Below are 21497 nucleotides of genomic sequence, written 5' to 3' on the forward strand. Positions count from 1 at the left end.
GCATGTGTGAGGCCTTGCAAGGCCACCCCTAGTTCATCCGTCAGCCTGTTTATGGCGGCGGAATGTTGCTCAGCCTGAATCCGTACAGCCGTTGTCAGGGCCTGCATGGACTCGATGTTCAGCTGTGCGTGACGCTCGAGGGAGGCTAGCCTGTCCTCCACCGCAGACGTTCCCGCACCTACCCGCGACACTATGTCGCCGATACCCTCCTGTACCTGCGCCACCGATGCCCGCATGCAGGAGTTGGACTCCTCCATCACCTGCGCGATCGTGGACAATGCGCGTGGCACCTCTCCCAGTACCTCGGCAATGTGCTGGTGCCCCTCGACGACTCTCCTTTTGACTGGTGGCCCCCTGGGTTCAGCATCTGGGTCCGGCTGAGCAGAGCCTGCAGATGAGTGCTCCCACCGACGCGGACCCTCCGCGGCTGCCCCTGCCACCAGGGTCTGCTCATGCTCACACGTGCGCGGTGAATCACCATGTGCAACCCCAACTAGTTGGCGAGGGGGACCCACCGAGGTGCCTGTCTCTGCGCTGGTGAATGGTTGGCTCATATGTGACGATGCACCCTCCGAGACCGCCATGTCCTCTGAGGAATCGCCCTCCTCAAACACAGCGCTCGCAGACGGCCCTGCAAGAGAACAGAGGGCACTATGAGGCATGTGCACAAACGTTGCGGTGCGCCAGATGCCAGGTGATGATGCGGTCATTCGCGATCATGAGTGTTGAGTGTCAGCTTTCCCTTACCGGCCGTTTCTGCAGCGCCAGACTCGCCATCCGCAACGGAGAGGCAATGTTGCGTGCGGCTGATGTCGAGCGCCTCCACCTCTGCATCCGTAAGTTCCAGCACATGAGGCGGGCCCCCTCCGGTGCGGGCCCTTTCTCGGTCGTTCTTGCATCTCTTCTCCTGTCAAGGCAAAACACAGATGCGTGAGTGAGTGCAGATTGCATAGTGAGACACCTCAAGCATCGGTGTGGGTGGGTTGAGCGTGGGGCAGATGGATGGGAGGATGCGTGTGCCACATGCCCATCCCATTGCATGGGGATTGGGGTGTGCGGTAGTGTTCGAGTGGGGACAGGGACGGTGGGTACTTGCGGGCACGGCGAGGATGGTGAGTGAGGGGCTGTGAGGATTGCTGCGGGAGCGCTGTGGTGGCTGTGCAGAAGGGGTTGTGATGTGTTTGGCGTGATGTTGGAGACGGGTTGTGGGAGGGTGCGTTAGTGTACTCACTTTGCCGGACCTAGTGAGGTCATTGAATCACTTTCGGCACTGCTCCCATGTCCTGGTGGTGTTGGCCCTGCTGCTGACCTCCGCCGCCACCTCTGCCCATGCCTTCCTGGTGACTGAGCCAGGGCACTTGCGTCCGTCTGTCGGGAACAGCGTGTCCCTCCTCCTCCTCACACCCTCCAGAAGCAGCTGCAGCGCGAAGTCGGAGAACCGTGGCGCAGCCTTGCCCCTGGGGTGCGCCATACTGTGATGCCTCTTGCTTGAAGCAGGAGGGGCTTTGGGGGACTGCCCCTTTAAATGGAACTCCTCCATCGCGATAACGTTAATGCGCATGCGCAGCCCGCCGGCACGCAGCTGGGGAGCGGAGAACCTGTAACCACAGCTTAATGGAATCAATTATCCCGCGATCGTGTGGGGGGCGCACTCATTTAGCCGTCCGCGTTTTCCACACTCCAGAAGGACCACCCGCCGGGAACCCGCAGGCCTGCTAAAATCGGGCCCTATATAAATGTAAATTCTTTCTCAGCCACTATTACTCACTATGGCTGAGGCAAACCTCTGGTATGAAAAGCAAAATGATATCACAGTTCTGCAGAGGGATAGTCTGGCCCTTTGCACATACTCAGAATTATTTGTGTAAAAAGTCAGATTTATCCAAGTTTAGAATGGTCTGAATTAGAATAAGTTTGAACAGGCTCACTTCAGGGCAGTCCATATTCACTCCTTGGGTTAATCACCAGTCCCTGCACTTGAGAATAACACATTACCCTTCTGTAATGATTTTAATTTCCTTTTGAATTCTAAAACTTAACTATATTGAGATTTTTATATTTTACTTTTGTGAAAATCTGCTGTTTAGATTATGTAACCTCATGTGGGCGAACAAGAAGACATTGGGGAGAAATTGAATCTCATTGCACTTGTTTTTTTAGGCAAGAAAAGAGAGTTGGGTGGACAAATTTCTGGTCGCGATTTCTCGCACCCGATCTCCCCCAGAAGTGTGCTGTCAGCAACTTCCAAGTGTCTCGGGTCCCTGCCTGAAACTGGCATTAGGCAACCTGGGAACATGAAAATTGGGTTCCTAACGCCTGTTGTAGGATCTCACTCGAAATTCGTCAGCAATTGGGCGGCGATTGTCCCGCGCATGCTCCGCCCAGTTGATTGGGGTCTTCAGTGACCTAAGGAATGCTGGAGGCCGCCTAAAAGGAAGTAAATGAACATTTTATAGTTTTGTTTCTGTGAAGCCAGGAGGAGCAGGAGTTCTGCAGAAGTACTGCAGGCTGCTACCAGACCGGGCTTGCCCCAGTCCAGTTCACCCCTCCCCACTCCCCAACGACCCCAGAACCTACCTGCCCAATTTCCTAAGCCCCAATCGGCGAGCTTCATTGGGATGCCTGATTAGTGTTCGCGACTCACCAGTTTTATGCAGGTGAGGCCCAAATTGAGCAGGCCTCAGGCCGGCATCTTTGGGCGCACGTTCGTTGCACTCATTTAGCGCCAGCTTCTAGCGCTGCTATAATTTCTCGGCCATTATTTTGATCATCTTTATCAGCTGTATGTTGTTTAGCTGAATGAGGCAAAGAACTAATATACGGTAGTAAATGGGTTTCATGGGCCCTGCTGTTTATTGCTAGAAACACTCCTGAAATACTGAGTGTTGTTACTCTATTACAACCATTTAATGAAGTTAGTAAATGTTTAAAAGCTTATTTATTGGATAAATACTGCACATTATTTTTTGTTAGTAGGGCACTTGAATTGTAGAATCTCTACAATATCATTACAACACAACAGCTACTTAACCAAGCACACTTTGGAGAATACATTGAATGGATAAATTAGAACAACATAAGTATATCAGAGATATGATTGTAATTGGCCAGTAAGAACTCAGGGTATATTTACTGACATAACTTATAGAATAACCTTCCATCACGCAAACACTTGCTGCGATTATACTGTATTATAATATTGACTACACTATATCATGGAATTATCAGTTAATTGTAATGCTGTACTGGAATTTCAGCACAATTAACACTTCCCAAAATGTCACTAAATTAGGTGATGTGACTTGTATCATAAACAAATACCAATACCCAACAAAATGGTAAAATATTAATATTTTAAACATTTTCATCAAGAGTTTTATTAAAATAAAGAATAACAGCAACAGTATGTATTTGTCACAATTATTGTTAATAATAAGCAACTCCTGTGCTTTGGTTTACCATCTCAGCCCATGGGTCCCATATTAAATCAGTACAGGATATGTATATTGCATTATACACTCCTCAGAAAATGTCCATAGCTGTTACTATTTCTATGCAAAAGTAGCACAAGTTGAAAAAGTGAACTGGAGCCCACACTATATAACAGCTTAACCTCAATCACAATATCCCCAATAATAGCATTCAAGAGTTTTTGCAGCTTTTCAAGTCATCCCCCATCTGCAAAATAAGCTCCTAAACCAAACACAGATCATATCTGTCAGCATGTGTCATAATATGGATTTTAACTTACTTCTCTCACACACTCATGACACCAAAATAGCTTTCTCAAAAATGATCCTACAGCCTGAACTTTAATCAATAAATTCTGGATGGCAGCAGATCTTTCTGGTACAAAGCTGTAATTGCAAATGGTTTTGGAATATGCTTTTGTAGAGTGAGTCAAACTCTGTGACTAGTATTGATTATCAATACAAATGGAAGAAAGACAAAAGTAGAGAGGAAACAGAAGAACAGGAACATAGGACATAGCAAGAAAAAGAATTTTAAAAATTAAAAAATTTGATGTTATCAATAGTGAGATGCACTGCTTGTGGATAGCTTCATTCTTTGTCTGAATCGGTACCTATATACCTATATACATATATACATATGCGTGAGCTCAGTTCGCACAATATGATCTAAAACACTGATGTGACAACGTACATCCTGGTGGCGAGGGAGAAATAAATTATTAAGCATATTCCAAGATCCAGCTATCCTGATTGATGGTCATGTAAATTTTATGCTAGTTTTAGTATCAGAAATCAATAGCAATAAGACATGACTGGCAGTTTTGCATATTAAGCCATTAATATTGCACACAGTAGGGTAGATTTTCATCTGCCGCCCGTCCCCCCCCCCACCAACCCTTCCATTCCCGCACTGGGCGCCCTACAGTCACAGCACACCTGAAGTATGCCATGCCCATCAGTGAAGAGGAGTGCTCAGATTTCCTGGCCTGGGCCATTTGCATGGCCCAGGTGCACTCTCAGCACAGGCCACCTCCTGGCTGAAACCAGTGCTGGAAAGTAGGGAAGAAAATAGGAAAGCAGCTGCAACGGGTAGGTCTCGGGGCCCAAAGGGCAACCTGGAATAGGCCCTGTGATGTATCTTTAGGAAACCCTAAGAAATACCAGGCAGTGCAATGGGTGTTGCATCCTGATACAACAGGTCTTCGCCCCTTTTTCCCCTTCATTGCATCTGGGAACTTAGCATTCCCTGGGCACAACAAAGAGGAAAATCTACTCTGGTACATCCCATTAAGTTTCATGATAGGGACACATGACAAGAATACACTGTGTATCTTCACATAAGTTGGAAAGTACCAAGAAATGAAACTAATTATTTTCCATGGTCTCTATCCATGTTGCTGCCCAACAATTTGAAAGTATTTGTCCTTCACGCTACAGCCCCTTCAAGCACAACTAAGATCAGCAACTCAGTGGACTTTTGTGCATTTTATTTTCAATATTTCATGTAAAGTATTTTTAGTCAATATTTGCTTCCATTTAGTACCCAAATTCTAATTTTTGTCTATGAAAAGATGCAAGCAGGACTGTACCATAAAATTTACGGCTGAATTTTATAAAACCTAGCAAATACCTACATGATTGCACATTGTAATTGTGAGTATGTATACCAGATCTAACTACAACCATATCAGTCATATGCTTGGTAACACATATGCATTTTAACTGCATATTAATGCATTAATATTTAAACATGTTTTGAAGATAATAGCAGATATTTATATGCTCATTAACAATGTTCTGCCAAGAGTAGCCTGCAACAATAATATATTTAAAACTAATTATCAAAGATGAATGGTATTCTTTTATGCAAAGGAGAAACAAATATTTTATTCATCTCACAGCAACTCAATAGAGGACGTTTTGTTTATTTGCTTTTCAAAATATCACTTTTTTTTTCTGTTGAATGAATACACTTGTTTCAATCAAGTCAACGGGTTGGTGCATGGCTGCTGGACAATACAGCTTCCTCCACTCCCTCAGATGAATTGTGTGTTAGTATAGAGTGTTCTATCTAGTGGCCAAACTGAGATATAATGAACCTATTGATGTAAGTAAATTGCACTATCTGTTGAGACTGTGATTTGAACAATGGCTATACAACAAGGAATACAAGATGATATGTATTGTACTTGTGTATTGTTAATTGAACACTAGAAGGGCCCCTGATGGGAACAAGCATATTGTAGCAATTACACTCCAGGGTCTCCTCTTATATTAAATGTTATATCCAGAGAGAATATTCCTCTGAAATAAAAGCAGCCACTATATTACCGCACCGGCTTGTATGTTTATTAGACATAACACAAGATTTAATCTGGGTGCCAGTTAGTACCTGAGGTTGTTTGGGGGGGTGGGCAGGGAGGTGGGGGGAAGAGTATGTGTCAACTTGAAAAATATTAATCAAGAACCTCCCATCACACTAATATAATTACACTCCCAATTTCCCAGTTGTGCATTGTCATTTATTGTTTTTATTTGCATTAAACTTCAGACAACAAAGCAAAAATGGTACTGTATTAAAACCTACAGAGGTACCATTACAAATTTAGACAGTAGCATTTTAAATGTACCAACCCGAAACCCAGTCCAGGTCCCATGTTATTCAAAATATTTACTACACAATAAAAATAGCTAAATTTACTGCTCATTTTTTCAATAATATTGTAAACCTGATATCAGACAGTTGTGAGATGAATTAAATTGTAAAATGTTTGCTTTTCCTATGCACAGCAAAATACAATTTGTCTCCAATAATCAATCATTTTAAATGTTCATTACCTTCTACAACGTCGTTTGTTGGAGACTAAAGTATTTTTTCATAAAATATTACTATACTCTATTATCAAACAATCATCTAACATAAATAATCTTTAGTCTCCCAATATCAGTATTTATTGGCTCTTCAGGCAGGAATCAAGTACAGTGGCAAGAATTTTATCCCTTCAAAGACAAAACTAAAGAGAAACTAGGAATCCTGATAGTGTTTATCCAATCACGAGAATCTAATTTTCAAAACTGTACTATGACAAATATGATGTGGAGATGCCGGTGATGGACTGGGGTTGACAATTGTAAACAATTTTACAACACCAAGTTATAGTCCAGCAATTTTATTTTAAATTCACAAGCTTTCGGAGGCTTCCCCCTTCGTTCACCTGACGAAGGGGGAAGCCTCCGAAAGCTTGTGAATTTAAAATAAAATTGCTGGACTATAACTTGGTGTTGTAAAATTGTTTACTATGACAAATATGCAAATTTAACAAATGAAAGTTTGTCATCATTCCCAAATCTGAAAACAATGCCTATAAAGAGACAGTGAATACAATTGCGGCATTTATTTGCACACTCATTAGGTTTTAGCTGCAACCTGAGCTGCACTGATGGGAAAACATTTGATGAAAAATATGCTATCCTATCAGAAACATATTAATACAATCTACTGTAATAGAACATTGTTAATGACCATAAATATCTGCTTATATCTTGAAAGCACATTTAACATGATATGCAGTTAAAATGATTTGCTTTCAAACACCTGACCTATAAAGTATTACCTGTAACTGATATACTTTGCATAAGTACAAATCATCGGTATATTATATGTATCATCACTTCCAACCCTTCTCCAAGCTGAGCAACACCCAAATATCCTAAATCCTTTCTATTTGTTGGCCAAGTTTCTGACAATTCTGTTACTTTTTTCTTATACCATACGTCTGAATTTTTCGAACAAGCCATTTATGAAACACATTAACGAACATCTTCTGAAAAGTCATATACTCTATACTTACGACATTCCCTTTATCTACCAATCATTGCTCAGGCAAAAATTAGAATTTGGGCTCACCACTGAAGCAAATATTAATTTTAAAAATGTACTCCATTCAGTTACTAATCTTTGCTGTGCTGTCAGCAGGAGCTGTAGGGTTGAGGGCAGGTACTGCGCCATGGAAGGCAGGTACTGCGCTATGAAGGGCTGGTACTGTGTCGTGGAGGGCAGGTGCTGTGTCGTGGAGGGCAGGTACTGTGTCGTGGAGGGCAGGTGCTGTGTCGTGGAGGGCAGGTACTGTGTCGTGGAGGGCAGGTACTGTGTCGTGGAGGGCAGGTACTGTGTCGTGGAGGGCAGGTGCTGTGTCGTGGAGGGCAGGTGCTGTGTCGTGGAGGGCAGGTGCTGTGTCGTGGAGGGCAGGTACTGTGTCGTGGAGGGCAGGTGCTGTGTCGTGGAGGGCAGGTGCTGTGTCGTGGAGGGCAGGTGCTGTGTCGTGGAGGGCAGGTACTGTGTCGTGGAGGGCAGGTACTGCGTCGTGGAGGGCAGGTGCTGCGTCGTGGAGGGCAGGTGCTGCGTCGTGGAGGGCAGGTACTGTGTCGTGGCGGGCAGGTACTTTGTCGTGGTGGGCAGGTACTGTGTCGTGGCGGGCAGGTACTGTGTCGTGGAGGGCAGGTACTGTGTCGTGGAGGGCAGGTACTGTGTCGTGGCGGGCAGGTACTGTGTCGTGGCGGGCAGGTACTGTGTCGTGGAGGGCAGGTACTGTGTCGTGGAGGGCAGGTACTGTGTCGTGGAGGGCAGGTACTGTGTCGTGGAGGGCAGGTACTGTGTCGTGGCGGGCAGGTACTGTGCTGTGGAGGTCAGGCGCTGTGTCGCGGCGGGCAGGCACTGCGTCGTGGAGGGCAGGTACTGTGTCGTGGAGGGCAGGTACTGTGTCGTGGAGGGCAGGCACTGCGTCGTGGAGGGCAGGTACTGTGTCGTGGAGGGCAGGTACTGTGTCGTGGAGGGCAGGCACTGCGTCGTGGAGGGCAGGTACTGTGCTGTGGAGGGCAGGTACTGTGTCGTGGAGGGCAGGCACTGCGTCGTGGAGGGCAGGTACTGTGTCGTGGAGGGCAGGTACTGTGTCGTGGAGGGCAGGTACTGTGTCGTGGAGGGCAGGTACTGTGTCGTGGAGGGCAGGTACTGTGTCGTGGAGGGCAGGTACTGTGTCGTGGAGGGCAGGTACTGTGTCGTGGAGGGCAGGTACTGTGTCGTGGAGGGCAGGTACTGTGTCGTGGAGGGCAGGTACTGTGTCGTGGAGGGCAGGTACTGCGTCGTGGAGGGCAGGTACTGTGTCGTGGAGAGCAGGTACTGTTTCTGGAGAGTGGGTACTGTGCCATGGAGGCTGGGAGGGCAGGTACTATACTGTCAAGGATAGGTATGGCAAATTGTTGGTGAAGTCGTATTAGGATTGTTTCACAAACCTCTGAGCAGTTGGCTCAAGATTAGCATACATAGAGACTGGAATCAGTTATATGCCTGCCTGTTATTCTGGAACTGTGAATTTTGGGGGGTGGTGACAATATACATTACATTTACGCATGTACGCACACAAAATATAAATAGTAAGCAGATTACAGAAATAATTTAGGTCAGTGTCCTAGCAATGTCAGGAACAAATGTGGATTTGTTTTCTCAAGATTGTATAAGACTATAACTTACCTAACAGTTCTTGCAGCTGGAGCAAATGCTTCAATTTGAGAATTCAACAAAGACTCTTTTTTTGTGGTTACACTTCCTTCTAATTGTCTTGCTGAAAACCTTATTTTATTTTTGTAGTCCAGTAATGTCTGGAACAAACTGAACTCACAGAATATCTGCTTCCCAAGAAAAATAAGCTGCAAAAGAGAATGCCAATCCAAGAAACTTTTTTAAAAAAAGAACAACCACCAAAAACCATGGTAATTGAGTCCCTTATATTTTGCACTCCTTGTTTGATAACAGATCCAGTAACAACATGAACAGGTTCATCATAAGGGAATTCCTTTCAAAGCAATGCAGCTAACAAGTTACAGGATATAAAATTGTATTTTACAATCAATAAGTTATAGGAGATATAACAAATTGAGAGCCTGATTCATACGCAATAAATAGCTGAAACAGTGGATTCATTTGGTTTATTGTATTTAATCATATATTTTTCATAAAAAGGGTATGCAAGATAGTAATTGTATTGCAAGTGAATGTAACTATCCTTCACTTGGTTGAAATTCAAATGCCACGGAAAAAGTAAAATTTGCAACTAGTAAACTCCAAGGATTCTTTGTTCCTTCAAGGATTTCCAGAAGGAGCCATATGATTTTCCGTTACTGCATCTATAAGTCACGGCCCTTGCCAAATTACAATCAGTTTTCTTTCTCCCACCGTCAACAACAATCACATTGCAAGCAGGCCCATTGCATGTGAGAAGAAATTGAATTGCAAAAATAATTTGCATTTGTTGTTTTGTAGCTGAAACAGTGATGAATCACACAATAGTCTCAAAAATATTGTTTGTGATAATCATCAGACAAACATTTAATGTAGTCACATGAAATTCTGTCTCTGTTATTTTAGCTGAGGTGTTAATGCTTTTCAAATTCTTCTGTTAATATAATGAATGGAGGAGTGTCAAACCAATGTGTTGTGCTTATCTCCTAATATCACGAACAATAATTTTTATGCTAATATTTTTCAGAGTGATACACGAGGCAAAACGTAGACACCAAGACCAATGAGTGGCCCTCTGTGATTGCTCATGATACTGTAGAGTTCTGGGTTTCTGTATCTGTCACAGTGCTTAAATTGCAGTCCCAGGGGTAGTTCCAGAAAGAAAAATACTGGCACCAAGCCTTGGTCAGACTCCAGTTAATAGCTAGTCTATTAAAAAGAATTAACTCACCTCCCTAGAATTACCACCACAGATCATCCTCTAAGCTTTGAGCAAACCTTTCATTTCGAAATGATATGATGACATTTTGAGATCCATGGCAGCTCTCTGCCAATACAGTTCGAAAATCTAATTATTCTGAGGCACTTCACATGTGCATGGATGGGACACTCCATGCACACACAGAAATGTTGGTCTCTGTGCACCCAATTGGCCTGTAAAGAACCTGCAGGAGACTAGTGGCAGACTTCAAATATTAAAAAACGGGAGATCATCACAAGAAGATTGTTTTGGCGTCACTCTCCCAAGACCTGGACTGTATCGAGGCAGAATTAAAAAGGACCTTCAGTCAGTCCTATAAAGGGGCATGCTTGGCTTCCTTTTTCAGTTCTGATGAAGGCTCTCAACCTGAAATGTTAAACTGACTTTTCTCTTTTCAAGTGTTGAAAGACCTCCTGTGTATTTCCAGCATCTTTCTCCCTGCCCAGAGATGTCCAAACCTAACAGAATCAATTTCTGGCAAGTCTTATTTTTTTTTTCCTGGCTTGGGGCCTGATTTTCAGAGCTTCCTAGTGGAAACACAATTACCATTAACCAGTGTGCACCAAATCAGAAGTTTGATATTTTCCACTTGCAAAGCTATGAGTGTCATTAATATGCAAATGAACAACTAAGAAAATCAATGACCCAGTTGCGTATCATTTGCATCAATGTTCTGTCCTCTCAGCATGCTCCCAAAAAGCAATGAAATAATCCAATAAATTCTGAACCATGAAAAGTTAATTTACTAAAATGTTTGAAAAAAAGTTATCTACTTAGAAAATGCTCCTGTACCACAGAAGAATAACGATTAATGAACTTTGTCAGCCAACTTTTAACCTTTTTTTCTTTTTGCATCATTCTACGTCTGAGGGTGGGGGGGGACTATATGGAGTTTCCGAAGGAGGACGAGGGGGAAAGTGGCCTGGGTAGCCCTACCACGGCGGCCAGGTTTGGAGTTAACAGCAGCATTTTTATTGGGGTAGAATCACAACACCAGGCTGGCCCGAAATGCTATTGAGGTGCCCTCCACTGACCCCACAAACTCTGATGGTGTCAATGCTGAAGACATTGGCAGGCGCGATCAAGGTATGACTACCGGGATCACACCCCATACAATCTTGTGGCCTGTCCCTTTAAGGCCACTGGGCAATTTGAGACTAATTGCTCTTGCCTTTGGATGTTTCTCTCGATGTGTCAATTTTTGATTATTCTGCTTGGGGAGAAGAACAACAGCAGCTTTATATAACACCTTTATAAAGAAACATCCCAAAGCACTTCACAAATAGGTATAATAGAAACAGACACCATGACAGAAAGGGAGAGATTAAGAGTAACCAAAAGCAAGATGGAGAGGTTTAGAGAAGGAGCTCCAAATAGTAGGATCAAGGTGGCTGAAAGCTCTAGAACCAATAGTGGAGTGAAGGGAGTGGTAGGGGATGCTGTTATGAGAGGAACAGAGCATTTAGGAGGAGATATACAGCTGGAGGGGATTGCAGAGCTAGGCGGGGCGGGGCGGGGGGGAGGACAGGTTGTCACATGGTCACAATACCCAGCAAGAAATGTCTGCATTCCTTTCTTTTTTCGTGTATATTAAGATTATTCAGTTGTGATTTGTGCATGTTTGATACAAAGTGTGACGACTGAAGCATATGAGGCACATTGGACCAACTTTATAAATGTGCGCTACCAGTAGGAAGCCTTCCCAGCCAGCTCTGCAAACCATTGAATCGCATAAGCACTGGCCACAATATCCCAATTATAGTGGATGGAAAATTGTGGACAGCGAGCTGAGATTTCCCGATATATGCGACCGGCAAGCAAAGCTCCCCACTGGGAGTGCACATTGGTTAAATCAGCTTTTACATAGAGAAAGAGACAGAGAAAGAGAAACATGAGTATTAACTTCATAAGAATGTGCTTTTGATGTTTTTAGTTGGTGTACATCACGGAATTATTAAGAACAGAGGGAGTAAAATTCAACTTCGGCAGGGAAGCAAAACAGGTGGGTAGATTGGCTGCTTATTATACACCCTGTCCGATTTTTCTTTCTACTGACTTCAATGGAATCAGGCAGGGTGTATAGCGGGCAGCCGATCTAACGCCCATTTTGTGCCCCTGCCAAAGTTGAATTTTTCCCCCAATGTATAAAACATTTTCTTTAGATCACTTCAGACTTATTATTAAAGCTGCGGCAATCAAATAAATTTAGCCAAGTAATATAATGGTAATTCAAAGATATACAAATGGTAAGATCTATAATTAAAAAGAAAAAACTGCAAATGCTGGAAACCTTGAATAAAAACAGAAAATATTAGAAATACACAGCAAGTCCATCAGTATCTATATAAAAAACAGGTTATGGCATTGAGTGGTCAGCCAAAACATCATAACCTGTTGTTTTTTTCTTAACAGATGCTGACAGAACTGCTGGGATTTTTCAGCATTTTCTGTTCTTATATTAGCAATTATAAAATGAGCTTAGCATTTTACCAATCCTTATTAATGAATCAGATTTGGCTTGAAAGGTGAGCTATTCCGTATCCAGATACGGCAAGACAAAGTGAATTCGAATATAACAATTCATGGGAGCAATTACATGGTAGAGAAAACAGTTCTAATAATGTCTATTTACTGCAACAAATAGTATTTGGTCCAATGTGAATAACTTCTTAAGCTATAAAAAGATAGAGAATAGAAGCAAACATCATTGATCTGCAGAGTTTAAACTTTCTAAGAGATTTTTTTTGTAGCACATATGATTTGAGGAAAATCATGAAGCAAACTAGTCACACACTTGGTGACATAATTTCTTAGTGCCAGGATGGGCTAATTTGTGTACTCAACATCTGAATTTTTTAACCTGACTTAAACACTCCTTAGACTTGTTTGATCAGAAATTGCACCATGCATTTTATTTATTCCACAGGCAAAGCCCCATTAGCACTGCCCGTGGGATAACTGCAACACATTTCTAGCCATTTATTATTTGCTTTGCCCATTTCTGCACTTCTCTAAGAATAGAGTCTGAATAAAATAAGATGTAGACATAGTACAATGTTCCAAAATGTTGGATGATTTTTTGTGGCGGGGGGAGGGTTTAGACTTAGGATCAATCAATTTGGCCTGAAATTTCCTGGAAAATTTCGGTAATATGGCGTTTTTATCGCCAAGGAAATTATCGAGTAACTTTATATGCGATTTACACCGGTTTTACGCTGAAACATTGTTACATGTGATTTTCCCATGTGGGCATATTCTTGTTCTGCATAATAGTGGCAGAGGAAGAGAATCAGCTGAGACAAGAGGCGCTGAGAGTGAGGTACCATGGTAGTCATTAGCAGAGTTCGGTCTTTGTGGCAGGGACCGAAGATGCTGCTTAACCAGAGGAAGTTGCAGCTCATCCAGGACTTGATGTCGGAAAAGCAGACTGACAACACAGAGGCAGTGAACGGACCGAGAGGGGTGATAAAGAGGTAGAACTGGGTGTCATCAGCATACATGTGAAACCTGGCACCATGGGTTCAATTTTAACTCCAGAACGGCAAAGAGCATGGCTTGTCCAGGAGAGGCGGCAGGCAGGCTCAGCCATTTTAATGGCCGGGCCCCATTAGCATGCCGCTTGCCAACTTCCTCACCAAAACGGGCAGCAAGAGGCACAAGGTAAGCGCTCCTGGAGGAGAAGCCCAGTCAGGGGAGATGGGGTGGAAGCCTGGGGCACGGGGGGCCCAAGGTTTCCTTGTGGTGCCAGGAGGGGCACTGCTGCCCGACGATGTCACCGGAGCCCAATCTGCATATTTAAAGAGGAACCTGTCGGTTTGCATCGGGTGGCCTCGCCAACTGTAATTTAAAATTCCAGTCGGCCAGATTGGAGCAGGACAGAAGTGGGTACGTCTCCCGCTCCATCTTAATTGGGCCCCGCCTGCTTTCCACCAAGCGAGGGGAGTGAAAATCCACCTCCCATGTCTTTGGAAGATGTCACCGGGAATCAGCATGTAGATGAGGAACTGGAGGGTGCCAAGGATAAATCCTTGGGGGACTCCAGAGGTAACAATGTGTGGTGGGATGGGGGGAGAAGCCATTGCTACAGATGCTTTGGGTATGATTGGATAGACACCGGAACGCAAGAGGTTTTAAGTGAAAAATTTAAGTGAAGTCACCTCTCTCGTATAATGCAAAACAAATATTATAGCACAGCTTGATTTGGAAGAAAAGGCCAATCACTCGATCATGATGTTACACAATACCCTGTAATTGCTAGCATACTCGTTGTTAACAAACATCGTGAATATAAAAGGCTATGGGTAACGCACCCAGTGAAATCGGTGGGTTTGGCACGCGATCGTAAGTAAATTGAAGCCACTTACCTTGGCTTCTGGGTTTCGCGCTGGAAAGCTGCACAGCGGGCGGACTGCGCGCCTGCATCATAGGCTGTCAGCTGGAGGAGTCCTATTTAAGGGGGCAGTCCTCCACTGACTGATGTTGCAGAAAATAGGCAAAATTACAGCATGGAGCAGTCCAGGGGAAAGGCTGCTCCCAGGTTTAATGATGCCTCACTCCAGATCTTACTGGATGGAGTGAGGAGGAGGAGGAGGAAGAGGGAGATCTTCCACCAGGCGGATGGGGGGAAGTGTTCTGTCTCTGCCACCATGAAAGCCTGGCTCGAGATGGCAGAGGAAGTCACCAGCACCACCAACATATCACGCACCTGCATACAGTGCAGGAGGCGCTTCAATGACCTAACCAGGTCAGCCGAAGTGAGTACTCTTACTCATTCCCCTACACTCCGTCTGCCACATCACCGCCCCCACCCCACATCTCCTTCTGCACTGCCAACACTACTCTATCACATCACTCCTCACACCCACTGAACCCTCATCCTCATCTTACCTGCACTTCCTCACCTCACCAGTACTCATCCCACCACTACCAATCAACCCAATCCTCATACAATCTCATGGCTCTGTCTCATACTCACCCTCTCATGCATCTCTATCACGGTCAGCCTCACCCCACCTGCCACTACCTGTGCTGCAGCCAGAGGGCATGCATCACATATGTGTAGTAGGAAGCGTAAGGCAAATGTATCATGAGCATGAAGGGGATGCACAAGGGTGTTTGAGGGTTTGTCATGGTTTTTACTTAGATTTGATTTCTGATCAACTCAAATTACATATTACATTGTCACCACTACTGCCACGTCTTGGCCATTCTTGACTGGCTTGGGCAATAAGGCCCTTTCATGAGGTTCTCCATGAACACCCTTGATGCCACCCATTGTGTCACCTTACAGTGGGTGTATGTGTAGTTGCACGACTACTTTGTGCAGGTGCCTGTTGCGCAGCACTGTGTTGTGTAACTCCACGTGGCAGAGGTGGATGGCATGCCTGGCGAAGCTGGTGATGTTGCTCGTCCTCCAATGGAGTGATGAATGCAGCAATGGACCCCCCACCCCCCAAATCCTGACGGTGTGAGTGTGAGGGGGTCCACAAAGTAGGTAAATGTGTTTGAACAGCAGAGTTTAGGGTATGATTTAATAATTTGGAGTGTGGAGACAACGGTTTGGCAGGCAAAACTTTGTCTGAGGTGACAGAGTGCCCTGCCGCAATGAATGAGGGTTTACCCCGCACCTGTTAAATGGACCTTTGCAGCTGCCACTGGCTGCTGGCTGCAACACGTCTGTTTAAACAGGGAGTGTTTCCCCCAGCATGGGAAACACGCTCTGGGTAGTCCAAAATCTGAATCCTCCTAAAATCTCCAACTAATGAGGTCTGTAAACGACCTCAATACCCAGATAATGATCTGAAGTGGGATCCTACCGGCTTTGATTGCCAGTGGGAGTCCCGCATAAGGGGGCTGCGTGTGCACTGATTCACGACATTGGGGAACCCGGAAGTGGGCGGGTTGGAGCCGGGCTCTGGACCCGCTCCAGTAATCCCCAATTTTAGGAGCCCCCTCCCCGCCACGAACGCACCCGCTCGGCCATCCGAAAATTGACTCCTATATCTCCCAGAGTTAACCATGCTCATTTGATTACACAGATTTTTTAAAAATATTACTTTCACTGTGATTAGGTTCAATATGGAGAAAGCTTCAACCATGTCCTGAATCAAATGATTTCAGTAATCAGAAACATCAGCAAAGGAGGAATTTAAGATGACTGACAGGAGGCACAGTCACAGAAGCCCTCGAGGGAAGGTTACAAAATGTAAAATTAATGACGACTCCTTAATCCACCATACAACCATGCAGGTTGACAATTTCATCAAGGTATGACAAATATTGGGGTGAGCATCAGAATACTTATCCCCCTTTAATCTGGAAGTTACCCCATTTTGCAAATTAGGTTATGATTTGTGCAAATAGTGCTAATTTACACTGACCAGAAAAGATTTTAAAATCTTACAAAAGTGAAATCGGTAACACTCCATTACTTGATGCTCATTAAAGGGGGAATGAAAACATTTCTCCTTCTGGTCAACTTATTAGACTTGCAAGCTAAGTGAGCAGAGAATGGCAATATTGCCTCCTTAATAAAATTGTGTTTAAATATATTGAATAAGAATATTTCACTACATAGTTCTGAAAACATTGCATTCATATGTGCAGTGGGGCAGAATCACATTTGTATGGAAGAAATATCCCAGTGGATTTTTGTTTTAGCTGCTGGTAAATCTGCCTACCTACTCCTTGGTGTATTTTCTATTAGTAGCAACAATGAGCCAGTGAAAATATTCAAATAACCTGCTTTCCAGTGCTTTGTTCCCGTTTAGATCAGGAACTCAGCTTCTACTGACAGGAAAGAGATTTCAGAGGGTCCATTTAAGTGGTAACTGGGAGCATGGTTTCAATGAGGAAAATGTATTTTTGGCTTCCAATGACAAGACCAGCCATATCCAAAGCAAGAGGCTTTTAAAAAATGAAAATCAGTAGTAAAAAACAGTGAACCTTATCCCTACTGGCCTTTTAAAAGTGGTAAAAACAATAGACAGTTTGTAAATTCTTGACCCACCACAAATTGTCACATGCTCTACCTTTAGTGGTGGTTGATACCTGTTACCACCAAGTTAAAAAAAAAATTGAGCAGTAAACATTCTGGGAAAAACAGAATTTAATTCACCATTTTTCAAAAATCAAACAATTTCCAAGGTAAAATAACATTTGAGAAGTTTGGATTTGCATGATTTCGGTTTATGTCTGTCTTCTGCGTGTACTTCATATTTGTCTGCAGCGAATCCGCACCTGAGAATATAAACTCACAACCTTTTTGACATCCTTCAAGTGAAGACAAATTGCCTCTCTGTTTCAGTTCCTAAGAGTAATCTATATTAATAGCTGGCAACCTTAAAATGTATGGTGCATATATACACTGCATTAGCAAGGTTAAATCCCCGAGTACATAAGCGTCACTTTGATTGTAACAAAGCCTACCAAGAAATGTATTAATTGTGGGGCGGGAATGGGTATTGGTTTGATATCACAAAAGGTGGAAGTCTCTGTTTTTCAATGCCAACGACAGGGTTGAAAACCAACCCATATTAATAAATTGTGTTGGCATCAATCCACATTGCAGTACATAAAGCAGAGCGATGTCTTACTAATCTTTCATCAGCTCTTTTTTCTTATTAACGTGCTTGCTTTACAAATTCCACAAAGACTGATCACATTTTTTTAACTTAAATTAGGATTAGGACGAACCTTTACCCCTTTCAAGCTTTCTGGGTGGCACTGGCTTCAAAAGTAATTTGTAACCTCAAAAACTTTGCTGGTGAGATCAAAGCTTTGAGGTGGCACCATCACAAGATGACAGATGCTTTTTTTTTCTCCACCTACATATTGCAGGATTTCATTCTTGTTTCTTCAGCTATTCAGGTGCTGTTGTTACTATGACTACCCGGTTGCCAATTGAGCAGGCTTATTTTATGTGCAAAACTGTAGATGAAAAATCTAACAAAAGGAAATAAATACAGAATATAAACAAAAAGGTTATGCCAGAAGAAATTTGAAAAGTACTGTCTGTTCGGAAGAGCCTGGGCTCCTGTAGAGAAATTATGCAAAATGCACGAGGGAGCTTCCAACTAACACTTCAATAATCAGATAGTACAATGTTAATTCTCTATATGCTAAAAAGCCATGAAAAGAAAAATAAACAGAATAATACACACAACTCTTGACATTTGCCTTCATTCCAGCACTTAAAATAATTTTCTCCTGTTCAGCCTCCCATATCAAGTTTGCAGATGCTGCTCCACCTCCTAATGCCTCCACTCGTTTCTGAATGCTGTGTGTCTATTGCCAGTTCTATTAGTTTTTATAATGAAGATTAATTGCTGCATACTTGGATGTGAAGAATCTATTTTTAATGTTAGTTCTTCAATTTTCACTCCAGTGTTCTTGTACATCTCGTCTCCTGAAAGTCATGGCTCTTGCTGGTGTATGGTAATAAGGATATGAGCAGTCATTTGATAATCCCAGTCTTCATGTGTGGACAGTGATGTTGATGGGTAATTTATCCATTGGAACCATTAAAGCTCAAACCAACGTCATCCCTACCCATGCACTTCCAGCATGAGCTACTAGATAGTGATAAGCATTGAGAAGCATAGTCAATTTTTCTCCTCCCTAGCAAAGGGATGCTGAAGCAAACTGCAATGTCTCCCACTCCCAAACTGATTAGATTGATATAACTCAGCATAGACTAGGAACCAAAAGTGGATTATTCTTGTATTTGGTGCATTTCTACACTGTGCTTTCAGGGGCAACGATCAGAAAAGACTGAGTATATTTGGTAGTGTTCAAAGAAAACATTTAGCAAATTATGCCTTTTCAATAGTCCTGGTGTGGAAGTTATATATTTGGGGTGAGCTCCAAGCATCAGGAATGCCTCTAATTCAGAGCTCGCCTGTAGGGGAAAGGGTACCAGTGTGCCATTGTATGATTTGCAGTAGTTTAAAGGGCCAGACATCCACAAAAAGGGATTTACAGCAGAGCAGAATATTTTTGTTGAAAAATATGTCTGGCAGGTGTGCAGGAGGACAGAGGTCTCCCAGGTTCTTGGATGCAGTTGTGGACTTGCTGCTGGATGAAGTCAGGCAGAGGAGGGAGAGACCTTGTTTGAAACAGAGTAGCATAGACCTCCAAGGAGAACAGTACAGTGACAATGGCAGGGAGGTGGCCAGGACAATCAGTGCTAATACCACCACCCCAAATACAGAAATGTAATGCAGAAAAAAAGTTCAATGAACTTACTAGATCAGCAAAGTAAGAGGATCCAGCTACACCATCTTCTAATGGACAGTACTAAGTATGTCTGTCTCTCTTCGTACTGTGTTAAAGTGCTTGAATTCCTCACCATTAATCCAAGAGGGAGTGTGGTGCACTTTACACCCTTCAGCCTTTGCTCAGGAGTGTTCCTTCACTCACATCCTTATATGTTTTTTCATCCCATCATATAAATGTACAAACACCCCTATTCATTTGGGTATGTATTGTCATTTCATGCATTATTATATGCTTAGTATATCTGGACATGCTGATGCAAATCATAGAATATATCATTGATATGGTACGTCATTAGTTCCACTCTCTCTTCCAATAGTCCCAGCACCTTCTAAACTCTCTATCAACAAATCAACCCTAACTGGGGCTCCACCACTTGCTGTATGCTGACCCTTCCTATTATTTACCCATTTCGCCTTTAGATATAGGAGCAGTGAGTACTCGTACATGGTAATTTGATTCACAGAAATTTATTTCTGCAGTATGTTTTCTCTCTCATCATAGAAATAAAATAATTTGGACATCTCTGCTATTTTCACTTATATTATTTCACTTGCCACAATAATAATAACTTGTACTTTTACAGCACTTTTCATGTGATAAAACAAATGGTGCTTTCCCCTTTCCTTGTATTGGGAGAAGACTGACCATCTCCACCAAAAATTTGCACAGCTGGATTAATAAACATTTTGATGTTTATACAGGTTAAGTGGTTCATTCTCTGCTTGAAACATCTTAAAGGATCATTCTTACAGGTGCATTGAGATTCACTGCTACTTTTACATAACCACTAACCATTTACATTCTCACAAATTGCACAACTGAAAGCTCAATCTTCTCAACATTTGTTAATGTTTGTTAATTTAGATCAAGACATGTTTTCCTCCCATTTTTAGTGAAAAGAGGAATGGTAGGCCCATAGCAACTGTGAAGATCAGAAACAAGGAAAACATACAAATGTAAACTAAAGAACTGGAATGTGGTCTAAGTTGCCAGTATATGCTCGACTCCTTCTAGTACTTCAGCTCCAGATCATTTCAGGTTAATGTGATCCAATGCCACATTTTCCTTCTTTATTGTTGTTGACTAAATTACCTTTTGGCAATAACAATAAGGTGTCAGCCTTGGCTCAGTGATAGCAATCTCGCCTGAGTCGGAAGATTGTGGGTTCAAGTTCCACTCCAGAGTCTTAAGCACATAATCTAGGCTGACACTTCAGTGCAATACTTTTTTTACTGGGGAGCACTGCACTGTCGGAGATGCGGTCTTTCGGATGAGACATTAAACCAAGGTCCTGTCTGCCCTCTCAGGTGAACGTAAAGGATCCCATGACATTATTCGAAGAAGAGCATGGGAGTTCTCCCCAATGTCCTGGCCAATATTTATCCCTCAACCAACATCACTAAAACAAATTATCTGGTCATTATCTCATTGGTGTTTGTGGGTCCTTGCTGTGCGCAAATTGGCTACCGCGTTTCCTACATTACAAGTGATTATACTTCAAAAGTATTTAATTGGCTGTAAAACGCTTTGGGACATCCTGAGGTCATGAAAGACGCTATATAAATGCAAGTTCTTTCTTAACTCAATGTTACACACTGCTTCTTATCCCCATTAACCTTTATTGATCCCCTTTAAGGGCAATTGTTTCCTCCTTTAAATAATCTTTTCCTTCTTGTCTTCACTCAGAAGAATGCATTATTGTAAATATAATGTAATATTGTAATTCATTTCATGTCTTTCTTTTCATGAACAGTCAATAAAATAATACTAATAAGATGAGGATTGATATCTATTAATCTATTTACAAGTAAAATATACGACAAATTACTTGCAGGTTAACTTATCTTCGCAGTGCATCATAACTCATGCTGCATACAGTGTCATGAAGTGTTTGCATATATTTAAGTACAATAAAGTTAATATATCCCATACATGTGCTTTATGAACTCCATCCACTCCTTCTTACATT

General features: G+C 42.9%; 1 protein-coding gene across 2 annotated transcripts in view; it reads right to left on the minus strand.

Annotated features, from left to right (window-relative positions):
* LOC137344693 (chemokine-like protein TAFA-5) overlaps window positions 1-21497 on the minus strand; it is a 266481-nt gene that overhangs the window by 92032 nt on the left and 152952 nt on the right. The window lies entirely within an intron of this gene.

The sequence above is a fragment of the Heptranchias perlo genome, chromosome 27, assembly GCF_035084215.1.
Source record: "Heptranchias perlo isolate sHepPer1 chromosome 27, sHepPer1.hap1, whole genome shotgun sequence".
Classification (NCBI taxonomy): Eukaryota; Metazoa; Chordata; class Chondrichthyes; order Hexanchiformes; family Hexanchidae; genus Heptranchias; species Heptranchias perlo.